The sequence below is a fragment of the Neodiprion fabricii genome, chromosome 1 (genome assembly GCF_021155785.1).
Source record: "Neodiprion fabricii isolate iyNeoFabr1 chromosome 1, iyNeoFabr1.1, whole genome shotgun sequence".
NCBI lineage: Eukaryota > Metazoa > Arthropoda > Insecta > Hymenoptera > Diprionidae > Neodiprion > Neodiprion fabricii.
In genome coordinates this window covers 32,418,637-32,444,504 of record NC_060239.1, presented here as the reverse complement: position 1 = coordinate 32,444,504, position 25,868 = coordinate 32,418,637, and the positions used below count along the sequence as shown (strand labels likewise).

Below are 25,868 nucleotides of genomic sequence, written 5' to 3'. Positions count from 1 at the left end.
CGGTGAAAACTGTCGGTTATACCTTCAAAGATGAGGTTTTCAAGCACTTACTGTAAATTGATTGAGTCACACAGGAAGCAATAGGATATCGTTATCTATTATTTTCTGACGGTTACCAAGAAATTTTTGTAAATTTCTCCCATCAATTACCGTTTTCTACAAGATAAGCAATCGACTATCGCAATGCTGCCGGAGGCGTTATTACTTCATTGATACCAATCTATCGAAGTCGGTTTCGTACACTCTCAACAAACAATTATAATTCTATAACGCCGTGTGAATTGAAAATACGATTGTTTTATTCCGGGAATCGAAGCCTATACATATAATACGTAAGCGAATTATTATTGACAATGAGAAATTTGGTAGTGCAGTCAGGCCAGATAAGAAATATCGTTCCACGTGATTGTTGCGTGTTTACAAAATATCGCGTAGAATGAATGTAACCGCGTGATTCATTCATGCCTTCGAGCACGTGTATTTGTACAATAAATGCCAAAACCGGATATTTCTGCGTTCGGCAAAATTGAGTGTTTATAAAAAGCAAGTCGTTACTTGTTTATTTATTTATTTTCTTTCTTTTTTTTTTCTCACTCTCTACCGCAAATTGACTAGAATCACGTCAACTCGTGCTGATAACAGAGATTTCATTCCCTCCAAGTACGGGGTCAAAGAACCGTCGAGTCGAGAGAATCTCGTCCCCGAAATCAAGCCTCGCTCTTCTTCCAAAGGTCGTTTCCACGTCGCAAGGGACGGCGTTCCGAATTTGCGGATTATTTCGGATTCCCGGGGCGCATAATCAACGTGGCACGTGTGCATCTTCCAGAAACTTTGGGGGCAGGAACGCGGAGGTGGAAAATATGGAACGTTGCCTCCGAGCGGAATTTTCCCGGCAATACGTCAGGCTATCGATTATGGCGAGACCCTCGACCTTGTGACCCGAGTGCAGCAAAGGCCTTCGGATCGCTCATCGTTGCATGGTGCAATTACTCTCGTCTCCACGCAGTGCGCGAATTTATTTTTCAGCCGCTCGTTTATTTGTACAATTCAGTTATTTTTATGTTACCCCGATGTTATAACGATCGTACGATTTCCTCCGACAGCAGCTGCTGTTTTTTGCACGCGATTACAAAACTCGGCGTGACCTTGAACTTCTCAGCTCGACGGACGAATGGCTTCGAACGATATCAACGGCTAACGCGATTGCCTCGGATTTTCTAGACACGAATAGTATAGGTGTGCAGGTATATGTAAGAAGAAGGTCGATACGATATTTTACAAATTGATGTTATACGTGACGTATATTTTATACACTCTTCGGATACTTGTACCTATACTACATCCGGTATACGGAAGGTCGTAGGAAAATTTTTCAGCTAATAACCATAATTGCGTGCTTCTGATTGTAACGTTAATATAGACGGTTGGTGCACGGCAATTGGAGAACGATGACAAAGCCCTCGAACCTTCGGTACCAGGCAGGCCGAATGACAACCTGTCAAAGTCAAAATTCATGCTTCGATTCGTACCAGTCTCTGAAGACCGATATATACTGGAATATCGTACGCTTCGTTATCCATTTCTGTTCATAAATAGATTTCGTCAACTTTCTATGTTGAAACGTGGACAAATGTGAAGACGCTTTATTCTCCGATGTTACGTTTGTAATTCGTTACGGTGATTGTTCGCTCATCGCTCCAGGTTTTATTCGTCAGTATACTTTAACGATTTAGGATTTTTCAATTAGCGTATTTTCAGCAATACCTGCAGACTGAAATATTATACTCGCAGATAAACTTTGATTTCACAATAGGTCTGGTGAATATAAATTTATACAAGATATCGCCAATTCAACCGTCTCGAACGAATTTTTAGTATATCATGTTCTTCACAAACTTCGGACTGAAATAAAATGATAAAAAATATCATCCGTCTGATACAGAGTATAATATTGCACGGCTGAGATCGTAAATCCCAAATCACGTGCACAGCAACGATACGTCAGATAACGTGACATTATCTGACACGTGAAGAATCGACATCTGCTCAATTCGTTATAATCCGCAAGTATAATCTGCATGTATTACAAATATGCTCGACGTACGATAATTTCTTGCCTCGTTGATCAGAGCTATTTTACCCGCCCTCCGTTTTTGCTTGCAGCTCTAATTATTCAATTACGCGTTTTCTTTACACGGATTGTTATAATTCAAGCGAAGCATGATTGGTTTGTTTCTTTTTTTCCTCTCCACTCTTTTTGCACCGTTCTTGACGGATTCACGGGTTTTCATTTGTAACACGACCGGGCGTATCACAGCGTGGTGTCAATTGACGCGAGAGTCTTTACGGCTCATGGCTTTTGCCATGATCCGAGATTAATCGCACGCCGATTAACAATCGGCTCACCGACAACGAGTCGAGACTATTTTTTGCAGCCTCGTAGACTTCGCTTTGCTCACGGAGTACCTACCCAGCTTCACGCCTAATCGCTATTTATCCGTAAACGTTTCATGGTCACCAGCTCGTATCGAATTATAAGAGACACGTTCGAGCATGGTTTCCCGCTTTGTTTCTTCTCCGAGACGTTGTCACAGGTCGCGGTTCTTGTTCCAATATTTTTTCACGCATACTTTTCCTTCCAAACTAATTACTATCACCCAAAGTCTTACAACTCGACGGTAATTCACCAAGCTAAAACGATGTTCCTTTTACGAGCTACTTCGGGAAGAAAGAAAACAATTATAAACATACGGAAATCGGGCCGAGGAATGCAGAGTTGGCGTATTTGTGAAACGGTGTTATTTTCAGTGCCATTAAAAATGTGATATTAGTGTCCTAGTGGCTCGTGCCTACAGCCTGCAGCATTTGCAAACGAATAATACAACTTGTGTACCAAAACTGATAATCTCTATGAGTTTGAAAATATTTTCGGACTAGCTTGAGGACAACCATATTTTCTGCATCATTGTTTATATGACTCTTTGTCCCCCATCAAAACAATGGTGTTCCAGAGAGTTCGACAGTTGCACTGTATCCGGATATCGAAGGGTCAATCTAACCGCAAAATTCGGCTTCGGAAGCACCGAGCAATTACCTACATAAATCTGATCTTGAAATCATTCATGGATGCAGCGATCTTATTCCAGGCCCAAGGTCCAATCTGAGAAACAATCATGATTCATTGCGGCCATTCTATCGGCGCTCCGGCGTCTGTCGCCAATTGAAGCTTGTCTCCGGCTGTGTGACCGTAAACGCCGCGTGTCTTGCGTTCAAGACTTCAAGTAGTCAAACCTGCGACAAGTCAAATTCCCGAAAGGTCCAAATCGTTCTCTCGAACCAGGAAGATTTTTCTTAACCCTTTCAGTTACAGTGGGATGCTCAACGTTCCACCTCTAAGATTTTCATGTGCTAGCCTTATCACAGTTTATTTACAACTTAAAAGGGTCTTTGTTACTTTGTATAACCCCAAAAACCCCCGAGTAACAAGTTACGGCCAGAATCGTCGAGTTTCGATAGTTTTTTAGATTTTACGTCCGCCATATCGGATCCGCCATCTTGAATTTAGAAATTATCAATTTCCGATTTCAGAGTTTTGAACAACGACCCCAAAAACCATCGGGTAACAAATTTTAGGCAAAAATATTAAGTTGAAAAATGTATGATCGAAAGGGTTAAGACACCAAGAAGAACGACCCCGGAGGTTATAGAAAAATTGAGACATTCAGAGCTCGTTCGCATCAAACAGACCATCGGACATTCCGTGGTAACGGTCGATCGGAGTTCCGATGCTTCGGAATTTCGCCTCGCTGCGCCCCTTTGCAGAATCACGAGAGCAACGTCGTAGGTAAGAAACGATTATTACGCGGTGCACGCACCGTCCTGCAGAGGATGACACCGAATAACCTTGCGGCAGTGGTTGCAAAAACGGTGTACCTACGTCGCGGTCCGCATTCTCTTGAGGCTGCACAACCTTCAAAGGTCGTCAACGCCCTGCTGCGCAGAAAGACGGCACCGCTGCAATATGTAGTTCGGTTAAGCTCTGGAGGAATCGCTGAAGCTATTTTATTGCAGTGGCTGCGCAACGCCGAGAGGCAGCAAACAGGCCAAACCAGAGAACCAGAGAACACCGCGATGCCTTGCAGCTTAAAGCTTAGTAACGTGAGACGTAGTTCTCTTTTGATATCGTTCGTTAAAACTGGGAGGAGAAAAAAAATTATAGAGACTTTGAAGCGAAAGCATGGAAAATATTAAAGCGCCTTAGCTCTTGATTACACCCCGCCGCAGTACTTTTTGACACAAAATTGCGACGTAGTTCAAGTTTTTCGTGCGACGGTAAATTAATCGGCACGAAAACTTCAGTCTCTGATGTTTGGGTTTCTTCTCGTGCAGTCGGACCTGCATTTTTATGACATATCGCTATGCCGTGGTCGACCTTGCTACAAAAGAACTAGGCATGTCTCTCTGTAACGGTTTGCTGGGTGATTAATATACTTTGGAAATCATTCGGAGGGGAGAGAAAAAACGCGTCTTTCATCGTCCGCATTGCGTAAAAATGACTGCTGTATGACGCGAGAAACGGCGGGGAGTATCCAATATTACGCAATGGATAAAACTAGGATTGTACCTGCCGACCGCAGGCGAACAAATAAGTGGTTTTTTTGCTGTTGAAATTGATTTTGTGGCGCAGTAAGTAACGTACGTCTGCTTCGTATATCATTCTGGGAAAAGAGCTATGAACTCGAGGTTCTCGTCCGAGACTCTCGACTTGTATAGAAAAACGTTTGCTTATATTTAATGACTACATTACGTATATGTATATACTTTATGGAATATTTCGGAACCTAGTCGAGTCGTGTCGAACTTGGTGCTATCTTGAGAGAGGAAAGGAAACTAACGATGAGCAAAGAGATTCTTGAGCCAATCAAGTTTCATTCAATTTTCGTAAGAAAAAAAAAACCCGTGTATTAGGAATACCGCTTTGACGAAAGAAACGGAGTGTCGCGTAGATTCAAGTTGTGCCGATGCGTTGTGTCGATGACGTTATTATTTGAACGCGAATGAAGTGTATTTTCAAAACAGATTCATTTTGCATGGTACGCCACTTAGCGTGGAATGTCCAGAAAACCTGGTTATACAACCGTCGTAAGACTAAATCGCGTCAAAAACAATCTTTGGACTGGTCAACTCCAGTTTCTGTTTTTGTTCAATCCAGTTCTTTGATCGTTACGGAGTTATGTACGTAAACATACATGTATAAAAGAAAAGAAAACAAATTAGAAAAACGCCAAATCGGTTAGATAGGATATTTCCTTTTGGGGCCGGTATAACGAGCTGTAAGATAAATATGCGTGGATAATCGTTCCAGGTTAGAGGAACGGTGTATAAGAAACAAGTTAGAAAAAAAATGAGGCTTGACAAATTAATCGTTTAGTGAAAAGGATCCTTTTCACGAGTAAGATCCTGTCTTGTTCCTTTGTTCGGTTGGATATATTTCGGACCTTGAAACTAGATCTGAGAACACCAGATTCTCAAAAACTCTATCCCGCAGTCCATTGTCCGACGGGTATAATTTTAAATCCGCAGAAGGCGATTCTCAACGAACATCTCCGTCCTCTCTTCTCTTCTCCTCTCCTCTCATCACCTTGCCTCGCCTTTCGCTAGTAGCTAAGCCGTTTTAACGAACTCTCGGAGGTGGTTGGCTTCCTGGAGGAATGCAGCCGGGAGGAGAGACTTGCAAAAACTCGAAACGGCGCGTCGCAGTCGGCCTCCGGTCGTTTCTCCTTCCTTTACTCCTTCCTTTGCTTCTCTTCCTTTACCTTTTTTCTCATTCAACGCATCCCCATGCGGCGTTTCAGAGAGCCGAGCATGATGAAAAGGAACTCTTGGCTTCAACCTTTAGATCCGCCGAAACGTTTCGCTGAAAATAAGCATCACGTGACTCTCACAGTCTCTCAGGAAACTGACCACCCAAATGCGCACGCGCCAAATCACGCGATTTCACTGGTAGATCAAACAAGTTATTCTCAACGAATTTTTCGTCCGTTTGTCAGGTTGACCAACTGTCAGTTGTGGCCAGACGTATAATCACCAGAATTCGCAAGCGTTTCGAGGTTATGTTGAATCCGGATTTTGAGACAGCCAAATTGTGACCAGTCTCCACATTTGAGTCAACATAACCTCGAATCGTTTGCGCACATCGGGGGAAAAAACTAGAGTTGGCCAGCCTGTCGTAAACTACGGATGAAAAACTTGACGCATGCGCACTTGGGTGTTAAGTTTCCTGAGATTTATATAGCGAAAGCGTATAATGGCGAAGTCTTTGCACAATCATCCGGAGAGACACGTCTCGATTTCTTAGTCGAACTCGTTTCGTTCCGCGTTATAAAACCGGCCGGATGAAAATATTGTATATACCAGCTAGACGATATTGTCCGTGCCAAAAAATAATGAAAAAAAAAAACACGGTCTTGGCGCCGCGGCCATTGAGCTCTGTTACGTCCGAGCATTGCGAATCGCGCAGCGAACGAGGGACGCAAGGTGTTCCGATGTTCTAACAATAGATATATTGGATTCGCGTATTGTTGTGCAGGCGTTATAAAAACGGGCAGCAGCGTTTGGTCGACTTTGATCGCAATTCTGCAGCGACACGTTGTCCCAAGTTATTTCGGTAACAAAGAGGGGGGGGGGACACCTTGGTGTCTATATCCGGACGCACATTTGGCGTCGTATAGGTAGGTAACAATAGAAGAGAGAAACGCATAAAGTAGATGACGAAGAAAAACTACGTTGCTAGACGCGAACTCGTCTCGACGTCTCCGCGTCGCCGTTTCTCGTGCGATTCAATCCCGATAACGTTTTTCGAGGCGCATTTTCCTCCTTGAGTGGATTTTTTGCCCTCTCATCCCTACGGCACCCAGGAACACTCGCTTTTTTAAACTTCAATTTAACTTTCCGACATTTCTAACCGCGTCATTTCAGCATTGTGCAAATTCTTTGCTGTGGAATTTATCTCGGCTGCTTTGTTACTTTGTGCGTTACCCTTTTCAGTACGGCTATATCGTAAATCTACGAAATCCGACTTACTGGATACTCGACTAATTCTAAAAGCCGTGTTAATACTGACCTTATATTTTTCACAAATACAACATCCAGACAGTCCATGACTAAACCACCGGCACAAAAGGCGAGCGTGTAATCTCACATTAGGCCTGGGACTAACAGCCGTCCCGACGATAACAATTACGAACAATTTAGTCTGGTCTGGTGAACTTCTTTGGAAATTTATCATAGTTTGACATTGAATTGTCCATACCCACAGATCTTTATCCGTATACAAAAATCGTGTATATGTATATACATACATTTTTTTAACCGCAACATTGTCAACGATATCGATGCCAGGCCATCGGTTCAAGAGACACATGGCATATTTTGACATTCAGCTCGTTATCATTTAAAAACTTGCGATTCTCTTCAAGTTGGAAACGGAACGAGGTCTTTGAAACGAAAGTTGAAAGACCCGTTAAGCAATGGTTAACGGTTAACCTATTGACATACTGGTTTTAAGCCTCGACTTATTGTCTGATTAGCCCAAGCAGATGTTCATCGCTATCGTCCTTTCTCGGGCCCGGAGATCAAACGGTGCAGAGTTCAGCTGCATCGCTGCTAATCGATAGCGATTAGCCTCAAGTTATTCGTTTTTCCTAATCATTGACCCTGTATAAAATTATGTGTGAAATGGCTCTGTGAACCAGGTCGTTAGAACAAAGCTGAAGCGAAGCTAACGAGTTACGAGGTGAATGGATTCATTCTGTGTTCAAGGAAAGGGAAGAAATGCAACGAACATATTTATATATCTTTTTAACTTTTATTGTTAGAAACCTTGACGCGATTATGTACATAATCCGAGCACATTACTCATCACAGCCTTCAGGCTAGTCTTCAAGGTGTACAGAAACTTTTTCCTGGCCTCGGATAAAAGTCTGCAGTCCAAACTGTGCGAGTTGTTCCTGTATTAGAAACAGAAAGCGTAAAGTCGTGTATAATCCGTATAGTCGATACAAGTACTCACTGCCAACAAAAGCGTACAAGATATACTTTTGGACGTTAGACCGTGTTTCTGTCAGCGCTAATCTCTTCCCACAATTTATACTGAAAAATGTGTTATTATCGCGTTGTGTTATCACAACTGCATGTATATTGCAATGAATCTATACGGTTCTTATTCCCGGGTTCATATTCAGTTATTTCTTTAACTATACTACATCTATCCAAATTCTATTTTTATTGTTAAACGTTTTAGCGAAAGTATGTCAAAGCCGTATATATACTGTACAGAGTCGTTTATATACACGCAGACGCAGTTATACAATGCGTATAATAGATCTAGTAGAACAAACCGATCGCGAATAATTTAACGAGTCTATACCTATACTTCCTCTTGATTTCGCGTGCGAAACACTACTTCAAAATTCGAGACAAGACCAATCCAACCACTAGTCTCAAGTACCTACCTACCCAAGTTCCAGAGTGACCTAAAGTCATGAACTGCCGCGATGCCGTACAAAACCATAAAACCGTCCTTCTGATACTTCCTGTAGCAATAAACGTGCGTCGCACGTGCTGATCTCCTACTTTGCAAATTGGATCCTTCGCTGTCAAGGCCGCCAAGGCCGCGTGTCGTCTATACTTTTGCCTTGTCGGGGTCACAATTATACATGTGTCTGAACCTATGCTTATTACAAATACGCTGACTCTGCGACCGTTAAGCCGCACCTAAAAAACGGCACAAGCTTTTACAATTTTTTCAGACCTTTTTCTGACAAATAAATCCAACGTTTGTCATCCATCGTCGATTTTTTTCCGACCATTTCACGCGTTTCTCATAGTTTCGTACATGCGTCCGTGATTACTTTCAAGTCCGAAGAGCGAGTGTTGCGTAGACCGAATGCTATGAGCAGTGTTTGAGCGTGTAAACGCGAGGCCGTTGGCACCGTTTGTCAACTTATTGTTTACACATCGTGAAACTTCGTCAGTCTATGAATAAGACAGTCGTACAGACAAGTGGATCGTGTCATGCATCACAACTTGCACGAGGAATGGCGAACCGATCTAAGAGATGTTCGAATGGCAATTTTAAAAAATATATAGGTAACGTATACGTGTGTGTCAATCGTGTTTGAACGGTGCAGGGTATCAAGCGGAAGAGCGAGGTGATGATTTGAGAATTTAAATCAAAACTAATTATCTTATTGACAGGTTCTTGTCTGACTTCTGTGTACTTAAGGCACGACTTACAAGTACGTGTGTGTAACTGGCTGCTCTTTGTCTCAACTACAGACGTCGACGGCGCCGACTCGCATTAGTAAAATAAATCAGATAATACGTCACATCGTGCGAAATATGTTACGTAAATGCGACACCTATTTTTATTCGCCGGACACTTCGAGTCCCAGTCATCACGGAATGTATTAAATTCATCAAATTACGAGTCGAATGATATTGATTTAAATTTGTTTCGAGTCACGGTACGTTAGTTGATAAGTTTCGTTCGTTGGAGAAAACGATCGATACAATACTGAATCCTATAAATTTCAACTTTCAGTATCGCCAATTCAATGATACGATTTCGCTGAGTTTTCAAGCCTTCGAAATTATCGCTGCACTTGCCGCGTTAAGCTGAAAAATAAAATGGTTAAATGAGGAAATATTTGTAACCGTAATCATCACTGCAGGTATATACCTAGTCACAGCGGGAAATGAAGGCAAAAAGATCTGATGGAATTGAAAGCAAATTTTGTGAGCAGCTCAAATCGTGCAAAACGCAATTACACGGAACGATGCAGTTACGTATACATATTTTGTCTGATTGTCTCTTCCTCCATCTACGAAGAATAATTATAACTCCGTAAAGAAAATCTAATAGTATTTTGCAATGCCTATACATTTACGTAGAAGTGTAGGCAAAGAGATTGAAATCTGCACCGGCAACGAGCGAGATAAAAAAAGATAATTGGAAAAAGAACTGCATAACGCATTACGTGGGTGTGTCTTTATGCGCATAAATCTTCGAAACGATTTGTCAGCTATGCCGACTGAACAGCGACGATCCAGAAACCGACTTCCGCATTATGAATACCTGCTTGTCGCGTAACAGAATTTTGCATGCATATTGTATACATCGTCCATACTTAGGTAATCGTACCTACATACTCGGTAAATGGACAAGTCGCAGAATGCTTCGAGTTAGAATAATACAGAAATGGAATATCGGTTAGGCGGTGAAATACGATTTCCTATTATCAATCACGGAGTAACCGCACGTAATGTGTAATTACTTGCTAATTACGGCAGCTGTGTGTAGAGCAATCGATTCGTTGATTATAATCTATCTACGTATTACATAGAGGGACGATATTCGCTCCAGACTCCTGGCTAAAATTGATACCAAAACGATCACATTCCTTTGTATAATTATTCTCAATTCGTTAATAAATTAGTTGTTTCAATCCCACAAGACGGGGATAATTTTCCATTTGCGGTGAAATACTTTGCGGATTTCTTCTTTCTTTTCAATCCGGAAGTGCTGAAATTATGCAGCGTCCTCGCTATTATTATCATTATCATCCGCGTATAGCGGACTGGTAATTACAATACGTTACGTCGTAATTCAGGGTATAAAAATAGCGAGGAGTAGAATAATACATACAAGTGTCGGTTGAATAAAATCAATGAGAAGCAATCGAACCTCCGCAATACAGTTTCTTGGGTATGATATATTTCGTGACATGTCACGCGTCGCGAAGATGTTCTGTGACCCAATTACCCAATTACATGATAGCCGATGGTGGTGAAATACGTCTTATCAGTTCATGGCGGCACGAGCCTCGCATCGTCAGCATATGTAAGATATACGCACACATGATATACATGTATATTCCAGGCGCGTGAAATTGGTGGGCTAATTTAAAACGCCGTCAATCACCAATTTCATGCGCGAACGATAAATGTCAATTCACACCGAGGAATATATATTCCACGCAGATGTATTTCTCTACTTTATAACCGCACGCAACGCAGCCGTCGAGTGGAGTCAAAGTATAAAAGTGCCTTTTCGTTTCACCGAAAGCACGATTTACGAACTCGGTTCACGACCCCCGTCGCAATAGGCCAACCTTAGGTACCGCACTTTGAACTTGGGTGTTAAATGTGACGAGCGTCTTTGCGCATAATGGTTTATGCAAAATGGTACGGAAGTTCACATATTTTTCCCCAAAAAATTTAACGAACGTCGACGCCTTACGTCGACGATCGAACATTTGGCAAAATTTCATCCGGAACAGATAATCGCTTGGAAAGTTTATTTTGCTGCTGGTATAATAATTTCTTTGGTGCGAGAATAAATTCGGTGAAAGGGAAAAAGCCAGATCGGTGATTTAAACGTTTCGACATTGAGATGGGAATAACCGCGTGAACAGGTTCAAATTAGTCACTGTCAAGGCAGTAATGTGCGACGCATATTATTCTAGTCATTCTTACCGTGTTGTGTTTGCAATGTTCATTTCCCCTCTTCCTTTTCGCTACTCTTACTGCACCAGGAAATCGCAAGAAAATTAACAAACTTCGTACAGAAACGGAAATCCCTGCATGAAATGCCACGAAGGAGACTGTCAATCATCGGCTTGTTTCCGCAATTAACAAATCTGTTCACCGTTCATTAGATGCATGCGTCTTACGTTCATGCATACATGATCAATGTCCGGGTTAACTACAACTCTTTGTTGTCACCGGCTCGAGCATCGATCAAAATCAGCCCAACTAATTCGTCCGGAAAATGTAAAACAACTTTAGTCTCGTCACAGCTGTTCAGTATTGTATTCGTATCTTATTTTTCGAGTGTCTCAAGGAAATTTCATTGATAACGCGTCATAGTTTTATTGCAGCAATCACTGGTCTCACGGTTACGCTATTCTTGCAATTCGAAAACAATTGTCTTGAGGAATAACAGATAATAAATCGCGGTCCTTCGGATTTTATTCACCGTCGGAAAAATCATTGTAGTTCATATCTAGTAGAACTTGTATAGTACAATATCCAGGTGTTGGGGTAATTCGTAAGGTTGCTAATGGTTTTCCCCTTTCGAGACTCGTGACGTTTTCAAATGGATATAACGGTATTCATCGTCGGTGACAATTATTGAGACGTTTTTCTTTGAAGCTATTTAATAATTTGATCGGTCTACCATACAACTATCATAAATTCGTATACCGAACACCTACATTTCGGTAATCCCGGGATGGGTATGGCTTTGTCCTTGTAATTTGAAAGTGGGAAAAATCCGTCGAGCACATTTTACGTCGGCACGGGGATTAGTAATATGGGTAGTTTTGTACCACTCATTGGCTATCTCGCCTATCCTGTCATTGCTATTCAAAAGGCTTTTAAAACTGGCCCCAATAAATTCCAGGATTCAATTGTCTTCGACAATTTGCGGATAATTATCCTCTAAATTGGAAGAAGTGAGGCGTTAAACGGTTTATGGATGCACAGGTATGTGGGTCGAAATCGTTCCAGGCCAACCAAAATTATACATATTGTTCTCACTTATGTTTGAAATGCCTGTGTAAAATTTTAAATCGATTTTCTGAATCATACCGGAGTTATTTTACTTCTAATTACTAATTTTGTGTTGTCGTGTTTATGGGAAACTGTCGGGATCGATGACGAATCACGAAAAGTTAAAAGTAAAATAACTACCGCGACCGGTTTGCTTCGGACACTCGTTTTCAAATTTTACAAAAGTGTTTATAATAAAAGTAAGAATAATTTGTACAATTTTCATTATCCTAGCACCATTTGGATATACACGTTTTTACATCCTTAAGTTTCTTCGTTCAGCATTCGATTCCCCATCGACAATATTTGCCTCAAATTCCGAAAAGACTGTATAATTATTTCCAGTATTTGCTGCAGATACGAGTCTCCGAGAAGACTGTCTGTAAATCACTGCTGATTTTTATACTTCTCGATCTGCCTACGACCAGAAAATTCGTGGAAGCATCGAGCAATCGAGGAATAGAGAAAACGAGCGCGAAAACGAACGGACTGGCCATGGGGACAGACACTCGATGAGCACGTGAACAAATATCGGTAAAGTTTCCTCCTCTTTCCGGATTGCCTCACACCAAGAAATTCGTAACGAGAACTCCGAACGTTACATCTACAAAAGACTAGCGGTGTAGGTACATACCTAGAAGTCTCATAGCCTCGTCGATATTTTCTTTTTCACGACTATTAAAAGCAAAATATATAACAGAGTATGGCAATAAACTTTACCCTCCTCTGTACGTGCGTATCGTTTATTTACTTTGAACGATGAACATGGTGAACGAGAGACCCTGAATTCAGGGCTATCGAGATAAGCTATATTATAACACTTTTCTATCGTGTCAAAAATGTGTAGCGCAACGATATCACGTTGTTTGACTTTTACATTCGGAAAACGATAAATTTTCCGGGTTTAATCAACGGCGGCGGAATATTATGCACCAGCTGTACCGTGAATCGAATGCAATCGTGGCATTAATTTCCGCAGTTAATCCGTATTGCCATGCATGATTGCATGGTAAACCGCAGGTAAACACCCGGCAGGATTTGCGTATTCTGGATATATTTAGACCACGGCATGCGTGCACGATGAAACCGCCGAATTAGCATGTGCGATAATTTTTCGGGTAGATGACCGAAAAAAAAAAAACGACCCGCGGTCGACAAACAGGAAATTTCCTGCAACGGAGTTTAAATGCAAAACGGTAAAATATCGTCATCGAATCCCTGCAACAACTTCGATAATATATTAATACGTACATTGTGCCAGTTACTTTCCACAAGAATGCGAATCGGAATTATTTCCTCCGTGCACTTATCAATAAATCATGAACTCGTCGTGTAGCGCCAGTGAATAAAGTGCCGGGTTTTGACGTATCGTGTCTTTAATATTTTCCTGAGAATATCCCAAGCTCGGGGTCATCGGGTGAAATCATTTAGCGAGTGACAAGTTAAACGCGGTCTTCATCAACGTTCTCATCGACTCCCGGATCAAACCGGAATCATTTTATTCACTATTAGCAGAATGGAAATGTTTTTACCCATGCTTTTCGTTGAAACTCGTCGTAATTTTACGCATCTGAATCTCTCATGTACAAATTACAGTTGCTTCGAACAACCGCAGGAATATTTGTTGGAAAAAGTTTTTGATTCTCTCTGACAACCGCAGCTGGTGTTCGGTTAAATAATTTGACTTGTCCAAAACAGCCCTTATAATTACAACTCATGGATCGATCTAAGCGGATAATTTCTCATTCCCTTACGCTCATGACTCGTCTTTCGTTTCACACCAAATTCGAATACCGGATACAGAGACCAAAGATGGAACATAACAGCGAGAGTTCCACCCTGTGATGTAGATCAATTCACCGAGGGGTGTTAAAAGAAGTCAGGAGCTACAAGCCGTCGTTAGGATCATTAGCAAAAATAAGAAACCCCCTCTCCCTCCGCGTCAATTATCTCGGGGTCATCTTGTTGGCACTAGAATTTCGTGAGTCAGACCATTTAGCCGAGCATCCAGAGGTATCGAGTATTCAGGGCCATTCTGGCCGACGGAGGTAAAGTAAAAAAATAAAATGAAACCCCTCCCGTCTCCGCTCAAGTATTTGTTTATCCGTCTGTACCGAATGAAACGCGGTTACATGTTACGGCTGATTTGAAACACAAACGACAGGTGGTCGAAACCAACTGTCGTTACTTTGCTACTTGAAATACCTACGCAAGTAGATATCAGCATATACCCGAGGATCCGTCTACAAAAACGTGAAACAGCGATTTCCTTATACTTTCAAACCCCGATTCGCAAGCTCCATTATTGCAAAACTCGGCCCAGATCAGTATCACTGTTTACGGTACACACAGAAGGGAATAACGCTGCCTAAAGTCACGAGACGCTTGTGTCTCTCCCTCTTATCATGTTACGCCCACGCGTCACGCATGCAAACTCAGATACCGCGTACGTCACGCAGGCGGACTTACACATGCGAGAATGTGTCGCACACTCCTGGGCACGTATAAAGTTTAACGCCCAGATCGGTGCAATTATACATTTTGTCACGAGCATGAACGTCGAGATGCTCGGTACGCTATCTCCTACCGTTCGTCAACTTCTTACCATCGGCGTTGCCACGCCACGTGATAATCATTTCACCGCGAACGATGTTAACGTCTTTCTGATTACATTATCGCAAACGTATAACGAGATTCAGATAATTTCGGTACGTCTCAGGAACGCCGGTACTTTACTGTGTAAAAAAACACCCGTTATACAGCCTCGTTTTTTCGCCAAGTCAGATGACTGTGACAGGCAAACATACAATATTGTCTTGTTACATATTTTTACGTATTTCGAGTGCATGCGTTGTACGAATACGAACGTGCAGGAAACGAGATAAAGAATTACGTCCCCAAGTAATGATATTCAGCAAAGTCCACATCGTGCGATTCGTCGACTGATAGCTCAACGTTATTAAATATGAATTAGCGAAACGATCGTTATGGTTTTTTCTCTCATTTCGAGCATCCTCTTAAGTACAATTTCCGTGCGATTCATTTCATTCCCAATTAATTATTAATCAATTAATTCCAGATTAAGTTTTTTGCCCGTGGTGCACTTACACGGTGATTTGCATCGAGTGTATCTCATGTTTGTATACCTACAGATAGGTATGTACCTATGGATAATTTACGTTATAATCGACCGCAGCGATCCAACGGTCCAATTACGCTGTACTGCGTTCCAGAGTCGAATAGAAGAAGAAGCAGAAGAAGTGGAGGAACCTTAATCGGCCATATCAGGCGCTCCTCGTGCCTGGTACCCACGTACATATAAAATAACTACGGATTGCAGCGTATAACGAGCGTGTTACAGAGCTTCTGTCGTACCCATTATGTGCTTCGATATCGCGTAATTGAGTTAATTAATACAACAGCGATAATACGGTGTGTTTGATTTCGTTCGTTTTGTTGTACCTGCAAACCAGTGGCGTAGTTGGAATGCTTTCTTTTCCTTTCCCCACAAGCGCGGAAAACCCGTGAGCGTTACGTCGTTGAAATGTCATTACACCGATATAACCGGAGACGAGGAGGAAAAGAAATTATTATTATAACAATATTGCAACGTAGTCGTTTTGACGCGTCATTATTCCGAAGCATCGCGATATCGTCGTTGGTGTGTACAAGCGGCTGAAGAAATTCTCCCCGCTTCTCGATTTTTACATGAAAGCAAAAAATAAAAATAAAAGAAACCATTCGCTGTAGCAACGGACAACGTAATTCACCGCGGAAAATTTTTATACCGTGCAGTCTTAATCCGTCCCAGAGATAACTGTCCACGTTGATTGAAATCAGGCATTCGTCGTTGTCCGTTGTTGCTGCTTGCAAACTCTCATACAGGACCTATATCTTCTTCACGTATATATAACTTTTCACCGCTACCGATTGTGGGCGTCGTTACGAAGCCGTCACGAGGCCTCGACGTCACTCGATGCGTCGTCTATCCGTTACGGAATCTCGCCGTTTCTTTTACGCTCTCTTTGTCTAAATTCACTACAATACAGGCAGTAATTCACTGGCATACTTCGGGTTTTCCTACGCAATATGCGGCAGTTTGGGTAAAAAACATTCTCGGTCCATCCGAGAAACCCTTAAACGGCAATCAAGTTCGATCTGGTTTCTACCGGTTATGACACAAACTCGCTTCGCGGTACTTGAGACGCGACAGATAATTGCTGGCGAAGAATAACCGCCATGTGCTCGGCATCTTGGCGCCGGCAATCAATACCACAGCGGTAGTTTTAACCACCTATCGTAGGTACAACAAAGAAATATACGTAATATTATACACACGATGCCGATTGAACGAGGAATAAAAAACTTCTTATGCGGAATTCCTTTTTTATTTACGTTTCGGAATGTGATGTTTTTAATTGTGCTCCTGCTTGGATATCGGAATTTGCTTCTGCTCGTTGCGTAACTCATCAAGTTCTTACGCCTAGTTTAGTTTCGATCAAAGATTTTTATCAACCCTTTATGTCATACCGATCGGCTTTAGTGCGATTGATTCTCTCCTTAATTTTCATTCGTATAGACTTATTGTGCGGGTGATTAAGCGGGTTTGCATAAGGTGCCCGGGTAATTGAACTGGCAATGAGAGAAATTAGTATAAACGAACGTATTAAACCTTCCTTAACCTTTCGACGCCCGGTGCAGTCGGACAATCGGTGATCCAGTAATTTCGGAAATGTATCAGCCCGGGCTAATTGTTACAACATCGTTTTATAAATTTGTCTGGTACCGTTGAGTCAATAAAGCAATCGGTTGGATCGTCATCACATTATCGTACGATAAAGTATACCGGGTTTTCCAAACACGTAAAAGGACGCAGAAAAACGATGCACAATTTCTTACTCTTAGTATTTCATATCCGAAGTTAATTCCCATGTCGCGTGAAATTTCAAATTGTGAAGAAGAAAAAAAAAATTTCCTTCAACATGACGATGCATAAAAATATGGCTAATGACTCGATTGTTGTCTAAGTGCCTAGTTTGTCCAGTCTTTTTAAAAATTATTCAGTAATTCGGAAATTCCTTTCCTCAAAATGCATGCCTGCATGGGTACAATAACAGTGATCGTTCTTTTTATCCCACTCGAGTCACTCGAGGATTACCAAACTTTGTTGTTTTTACGAAGCAGATACGTAAAGCAAAAATATACGAAACGTGCCAATCATGCACGAGTTATTGTATACATGCAGCAAGTTACGACATTGCGATAAGCTGTATTGCGTAAGAGAAACTGCCGTGTCGGACGGGAAATTTCGGGTTTGACGTATCGCGGTTTCAAAAAGTTTCCAAACTCTTTGCGTTAAAAACGCAAACGGGACGAATAGAAGCAGAGTCGTGGGTTTGAATGACGGCTCTAAACAGTTCGGATTCTTACAACCGAACCACTCGTCTCGACTACTCAGGCACCGGACAAAGTTAACAATAGCCCTTGGGCTATGATCTAACCGACACTATACACCTGTTCGCTATGCGTTATGTACGAAACCCAACAAAGTCTCGCCGTCCGCGTGAATGAATGTTTGCCCAGTACTTACGATCCTAACTTTAACTTTTTAATAATGAATTCGGTTGATTTTAATAAGAAACGTGGCGCACGACTGAGTAGTTTTGAAATTTTATTTAATTTCGGTAAGACTTTCTAACCGCGTCGAGTCGCAGCATGGCGAAACGAGCGATAAGAGTGAGGCTCGTGCTTAATAAATATTTCTTTCAAGAAGAGTTCAAATATATAAATATAGTATATAAACCTCGAGGATAAGATAAAGAATACTTGGAATTTTTTACTTTTCCTGTTACTTCCATTTGTGTTGTATTTATATGATTCCAAGAGCTTGAATTCATCTCGACCGTATAATTTATGCATTCTTGTATTTTTAAACTTATGTACAAAACGGTACTCACGTTTGTTTTTCATGGTGAATTAAGTCGAAGCTTGCATGTTCACGGATTTTAAACTTTCTTGCGTCTAATTTCTCAGAACAAATAACTATTGCAATATTCGACAATATTTCGTTGAGAGAAGATTGACGGATCAAGCAATTCCTGTACACCGTAAGTATTAAAAAAAAATATAACGCCCAATTATATACAAGAAAAAACTTATGCGTCACGCTGTGTATAAGCACGAAAAAATTCCCACTTAGCATCAGTAACTCAACTAAATATTTTTTATTTATTTTTCTGCACCTTTTCACGCGTGATATACATAACAGTAATCCATAATTTCAGGCCTGTAAGAGAGTGTATAATATCTATATCCAGAATATGCATCCTGAAACACATTTTTAACCGAATGGCCCTCTGGCGCTATACTTTCAACCACCAATTCACAGCCAAGTGCTAAAGTCTCCGTATGCGCGTATATTGCAACGCGTATTGAAACAGGTGACACAAGTTTTTGTACTTGACAAAAGGCGAACGTACGGTACTATTAGCGTACCTACTCGTACTAGTGTACAACTAACTTTGCACACGCAAGAATAATATATCTGATAGCAGCTACGCACGAGTTAAACTAATATTCAAAGTAGATCACGCCTCCGCAGATGTTGCTGGTTATGTGTTTTCCTCACTGCAGGGGGTATAACAACGACAGAGCCGGCATATTTTTTCTATAAACAAACCGCCGATACGGGACAAAAATATTGTTTCCTATATGAATTTAATACGCGTGTTATCATTCGGTGTCGGATTATCTGTCCCCGACGCTGCGGAGTGTGTCTTTAACAATAAGGATAGACCAGCATTCAGAGGAGGTATCGAAAGCTCCATCGATCCGTTACTAATCATTCGGATCGAGAGGTTCGATACGAACACGCATTTACAGTTTACAGTCTTAAATGTATACAATACCAATTATGATATACATAAATCGCAAGTATACATTTTTTTTTGGGTCAAGATCGGAATAGCATCCGTCTCGTATTAAACCTACGGAAGATAAAATTACACAACCGGGTCAAGTTTTTGGGTCCGATGTATTGTATAAACATCGGCTGGAAGATGTTAAACTCGTCGATGCCGCGGCCTGATTTATGTGCTAAATTTTTTATTCCCGTCGGAATTTTCAACGGAAGTGGGGATAAAGTGATACGTGTGCAATGGGTTGTTTTTTTTCCTCTTTTACAAGTCGCGGAACCCACTTTGAGATGTTAACGATTTTATTACACGAAAACCGAAAGTTTAAAGGACGCGAGGTGATCGATGATCTTTGGGAAGATTACGATGCAATGATGCTCCGTAATTAAAAATCGATTAAATCACACTCGGGAAAATACAACAGAATCTATTTTTGGCATGTTAAGCTTCGTTACTTTATATTACACCCACGTATATTATACCGAAATTAATATTAATCCGTGATCTATTTCTGCCGCGATGTGAAAATGCCATCCACGCTTCACTTGATAATAATGCCGCACCTGTGAAAGTTATAAATATATACAATACCTGAAACGTAGAGAGTAATGAGAAATAATTCCAGACGTAAACAGTACGGTACATATTATTAATTTACTGTGTAAATTAATGTTTCTAACATAATTATGTAAATGCGAAAAAGTATGAGTGTCAAATTCTCGCAAAATTTTAATACCATTCCGAGAAAATTAAGCCTGCACGGTTGATTGAAGAGCAAAGTAACTGTAGAGGAGAAAAAAAAATCAGAGTTTCAATCTTTGAACAACTGTGCTAATAAGTTTTTTTTGATCTGTAATTGAACAAAGTCAACAGTCACGATCAGACTCTGTTTGCCCTCGGTTTAAAATCTCGAAAGTTCTTCACTTTTATATGTCGTCGATTTCTGGGAGCATGATTAGGTGATTATTCGATGACACATTATCTTGGAAGTGTTCAAATTATTACATTTACCCACAATAAATACGCTCAGTAAGTTCATGGTCTAAATTTGACTTTCATCGCTGTCTCATCGTGGCGTGTCGATAAGGAAACGGTCACCATCCGGTGCTTAAACATTCACTTTGTACGCGTACAATCGAAATTTCGAAAAAAAGTGTTGTTGAGCTGCAGCGAACGAAGATCTGATAGTGGTTTGTACCCAATGGACACAAGACAATAATACCTAATGCAAATTGTTTACGTCCACGCTGCTATTTGCTCGTTCGCTACACGTTTCACGACGTAAATCACACATGTAGGTGTACGCAACACGTCTGCATGTTGCTGCAGTGGCGGTTAGAAGCTGGGAAATTATGAATGCGGAGATTAAGAAATGGCCCAATTTTCGCTATCCGTTTGTCGATAAACAATATAGATACATTGCAAGCTTTTATTACGAAATCGAAGAAATGTTTACTTCATCACGCACGCATCATGATCGCGTACTTATTGTTTACGTACCTAACAGATAATAACGGCTGGCGCCTACGTTACAACTTTACCCCTTGTTGTTCTGATTGCATGAACCGTTACGGTAAACATAATCATTTTTATTTTTTTTTTTTTTACAATTCTCTTACCATATTATTAACTTCCGTCTTATCGCCCTCAACTGCAGATAATTATTGTAAGCCAAGATTTTACGTAAATTTCCACTTGCGTATGCCATTGGTGCCGGACAACCTCGATCGTCGCAATTATCAACAAAGTGTGTGTATATTGAACAAGCTTTACGAATATTTTTAAGCTACATATATGACGCTTTTTCATTTAATTATATCTTATCGTCTCGGTATATCGCGCTACTTCCCTATCTCAATTTATTACTGGATTATCGCTATTTGTTGTAGCCATTTGTTCGGTTTTCATTGAGGAAAACGGAACAGTCAAAACCTAAAGACCGGTTTAACTATTTTAACTCCCGGATGACTGCGGTTTTTATATCTTTGCTCGATCAAATCGTGTCGCAAACATTTTCGATAGCTCTACCCACTCGCAGTTTATGTGGCAACAATTTTTACTGAATTATTACAATTACAAAGTGACCGAGATGAGCAATTGCACTGCGCGTTCTGCTGTAATTGCGACAAAGCGCGGAGTCTTTCCCAATAGATTGTGTCTCGTGGAACGCATTAGAAACCCGGAAGACGGATCTTGGTAATTTCATTATTAATAATGGTAATAACGCGTATTGAGTCGGCTCTCGGTGTAATAATCGAGAAATTCACTCGGTACGCTTAAGCTTATGACGTTGCGAAATACGGCCAAACTATAGAATTTTCATAAATCAAATAATGAAGCTTAATAGAGCGTAGAATATACTTTCCCTCCGATTTCTTGAATAGATTTTTGAGTCTAGATAAATTATAGCCTTACGATTAGAGACAACGAAGAATCTGAAAATACCATCGATTCGATGTCGATAACGATATCTTAGAACAATTTCATCGTTATACACGTTTGTTTTTGCTGAAGAATTTTACAACCATCAAGACTGCCACGTGAAACTAATTTTTCTGAATGAGAACCAGGTAAATTTGAGCGCGAGAATCGGTTGCACGCGGTTACATGTATGTATGAGTGCGCATAAAAAAGCAGATGTCCTTTACTTACGCATCGCAAATAACTCTTGTGACGGTGGGCATACGTAAGGTTGTGTGCATGTGCTTTTACGTATAAAAAAGTGCCACGTGTCAGGAATAGAATCGGTCGCGAAGGCCTTCGCGGGGCGCTTTTATCGTCCTCGTGGAATTCCAATAACACTCCCTTGATATCTCATCCCTTTTCCATATACCAAACAAGGGAGAGAATCGCCGACTCACGAGGCAACCTTTCAGGCGTGTTTTCAACCTTGTGCCAGTGCACGAGAAAAACGCCAAACGATCGTGAGAGTAACCTTGCCTCGTTTATCATATTACGTATATTATAACGTGCGTTCAAAATATTTTCCATCCGCCGATCGTGGATATAATACGGAATAAATAAATAATATGGAAAAAAAAACGTTGAAAAAACTTTACGTGCGTATGCATTTGTGTGTCTATGAATTTACAGTTTACACGAGTGATTTTAAATTTTGAAAAAAAACCTGTGAATATTCATTACATATGTCTAACCTGACCCAACAGCCTCGTTCACGAAATTTCCGTGATGGTTTGGAGAATTTGCGAACACAAATTACACACGCTGCAACCACCGAATCAATTTCAAGACGAGTGAATACACGCATGAATTCACATCTTCGTCGACCCCACTTCATTTATGCCATGTATGTAGGCAGCAAGAATTCATACCAAAATCTAATGCTCTGCCATTTCACGTACGCATTACGATGGGTATGTACAGGAAGGATGTTCCTTTCATGTATACGTAATGGGTAACGCGATTTACATCAGAAAGAAATAATTTTTGGCCTGTTTTATCCAGCTGTAACCGCAGTTGATTGCGAAATATCAATTTCGATAAGGGAACCCAATTAGCTAAATTCTCGTACGAAACTTGGCGCCTCGTGCAACGAAGTTGAGAAATACAGTAAATATACAACCCGCTACTTACACATTAATTGGCGAGGTTGCTTTGTTAGAGTGAAAAATGAAACGCATTTGCTATAACAAAGATGGAACACTCGGAACACCTTCGTTTATGCGTATCAATATGTAATACGTTTATAATAATCCCACCGCGTAAACTCCTGTAAATCGTAACTTGAGAAACGATTATTTCGCAGCACGAGCAGCACACGCGGTGATATTTGCACGTTATTGACCCCAATGGACCGACGAATCATAAAGACCAAATATGTGTTTGATCCGTACGTTTGACCCGCCAGGGTTTAACGAGAATTCTCACTTCTACGCGCGAAGCGACTCCTCATGAATGCAAACCTCATATTATTTGCTGGAAATAATTTGCCTGAAAAATGCAAAATTTGCGAATAATAGTTGGAATAACTGCACGACAACATGGCGGACGGTACAATGCTTTCCAGGGGTGAAATGAACGAACCTGTGGATCTTATAGTAGCGTAATTGAAACCTTTTATTGAATTTATACTTTATTCCTCCCTCAGGAGGTAGACAAGTCGAGAACACTTACAGTTTATGTGAGTGTCACGTGAAGGCTCTATCCAAATTCCGAAACCAACACGGATTAATAACCCAAAAATGTTGGCTCAAGTTGCCAGCGTTTGTTTTATGCCGGGTCGTGTATCATATATCAGCGATATACGAATCTCGAGGAGGAAAGTCTGCTGATTAAGATCTATCGACAGATTCTGTCATTGATAACTAATTCCGAAAGATTGGGTCAATAATTTGCTTGTAATAGATAGCAATATAAGCATAGCACGGATTAAAGCTGCTGCATGCGCCAGGTTTCGAGGGTGTGAAAAAGAAGCTCGTTAATCCACTGCGAAAGCGAAATAAACACCGTGGGTGCTTTTGTTTTTATTATTTACAACTCTCTCCGAGCGATGCGTGGCAGAACGTTTAAAAATTGGACAACATTATTCAGACAAAGAGAACGTCGGGAAAACAGTTGATGTCTTGCCAATGTAATCGATCGTGTTTTTTTATTCAAACAACAAATGTCAGTTATTGAAATCGTCATGTAGGTATGTCGGTATATTGGACGCGGTGCGTCGTACATGCAACTGCACAGCGTTGTAAATGAATAATCCAACGATTCCGCGAGATAAATTATTGAACGTGAAAAATACAAGTCCTTGTAAGCGCCGATCCTTGCCATTCCTGGAAGCGCTACACGAACGTTACGCAATCGGTTTACCAACCGCTGAATCATTTTCGTCCACCTTGTTCGGAATTTGCAGTACGCCACCCGCCGCGCTTATAATTGTCTATGCAAGTGGGTAATTGGGCCGAGCAAAGTTGCTCGATCCCCTCGGAATTCAGCCGGCTTACACGAGAATTCGACTCAATTATTATAACTTCCGTAATTTTTCTCGGAATTTGTGGAATAAACAAGTATCAGTACTTATTAGTATAATCCGTACGTAGAATACATACACCTGCAGCGTAAACCGAAATTCATGTTATTATACGCAGCGCATAAAATCCCGTCGTAATTGTTATCGCGGTTGAAAAGAGAGTGCATCAACATCAAAGCGGTTTAAGGTTTTGCGCAGGATTCGAAATTTCAAATGTTCGAAAACAAGGAACGATCGCAACGGTCGTCGAGCGGCGATGTCACGTCGCGTCTGGCTCAAACCGCCACCGTTCGAATTATATCCCCTTGAAAGTGTAAATAAATAACAGATGAATGCCCGCGAACCAATGACTCGTCGGTTGGTGGAGACGCACACGCGCCTAACGCGCGTCCCGATGTACAAGCGAGAGAGGGAGAGTGAGAGAGAACGACGGGGGGAGAGAGAAATGCGAACGTGGATGTGGGCGTTGAGCCTCGGGAGTCAGGGATCGGTGAATCCCGCGACGGTACCGCCATCTGGGCAGAGGGTTATTTAACTGACGCGCCTCACGGCGAAGCGTCAGTTCAGCTCGAGATTTCAGTTGCGAAGCATCGGATTCATAAGCTACTTTCGCTCTCGAGCGCAAACCAAATAAAACTAACGGTAAAGCAAAGGTTAAAAACACACGGAAAACAGAGAGAAGACAGATAATATAATCGTTGAAGTAAATAAATAAATAAACAAACGATATTTTCGTTTTTCGACAACTGTAAACGTTCACATTACTCAGTGTTCGCGTTTGCTGTCAAGTGCGTTTTCAGTGCGCCCACTTCTTTTTTGAGGATTACTTCGACGTAAGTTGTAAAACAATTTATATGTACATTTTTTATAACTCAATTTCCTTCCTTATTTTTCACAAGATTTTCAAAAAAACCGTCGGCGCTTCTGCATTGCGATTTTCTAACTGAAACGAGACCCTGACGCACGACGAGAACGCAATGCGTGCGTTTCGTTTGACGTCACGAAAATCAATAGCTACTGTGTTTTTGGTAGTAAAATTTCGCACCGTGAATACACGCTCGTGCCTCAATAGCACTTGCGACAAATTTCACGAGGCAGTTAATAAACGCGTCGCTCTCAACTCGCGCTTGTTAACATACCTATACATAATTCATTCAACAATTTGCCTCCGCGTCAAATTACCGGCAATTTTTCAAATTATCCCGCGCTCTCGAATAAACGTAGATGGAAATGTCACATTGCACGAATAGGTCCAAATTCGCGGTTGAAATTGTTTAGTCTAATTGCTGCATTCCCAGTTTTTGCTGCATTTCACCTCGCTGGTGGTCATATAATCGATAAATTCGACGAGGCTA

The 25,868-nt window shown here is 41.1% G+C and overlaps 1 protein-coding gene and 1 long non-coding RNA gene across 3 annotated transcripts in view; one reads left to right on the top strand and one right to left on the bottom strand.

Moving 5' to 3' along the window:
- Positions 1-25,868, top strand: part of LOC124186102 (protein pinocchio) — a 60,464-nt gene that overhangs the window by 22,735 nt on the left and 11,861 nt on the right. Inside the window, exon 1 of one of the 2 annotated variants that reach the window (XM_046577500.1) lies at positions 25,061-25,346. The exons of the other annotated variant lie outside the window; for it this stretch is intronic. The gene's annotated coding sequence lies outside the window, so the exon portion shown is untranslated. Of the gene's footprint in view, positions 1-25,060; positions 25,347-25,868 lie in introns of those variants that run through there. 2 annotated transcript variants of the gene reach the window in all.
- Positions 7,846-19,160, bottom strand: LOC124186134. Its single transcript, XR_006871564.1, has 2 exons — positions 18,573-19,160; positions 7,846-8,009 (listed from the first exon to the last, which is right to left on the bottom strand). It is a non-coding gene; the product is annotated as an uncharacterized LOC124186134 (long non-coding RNA).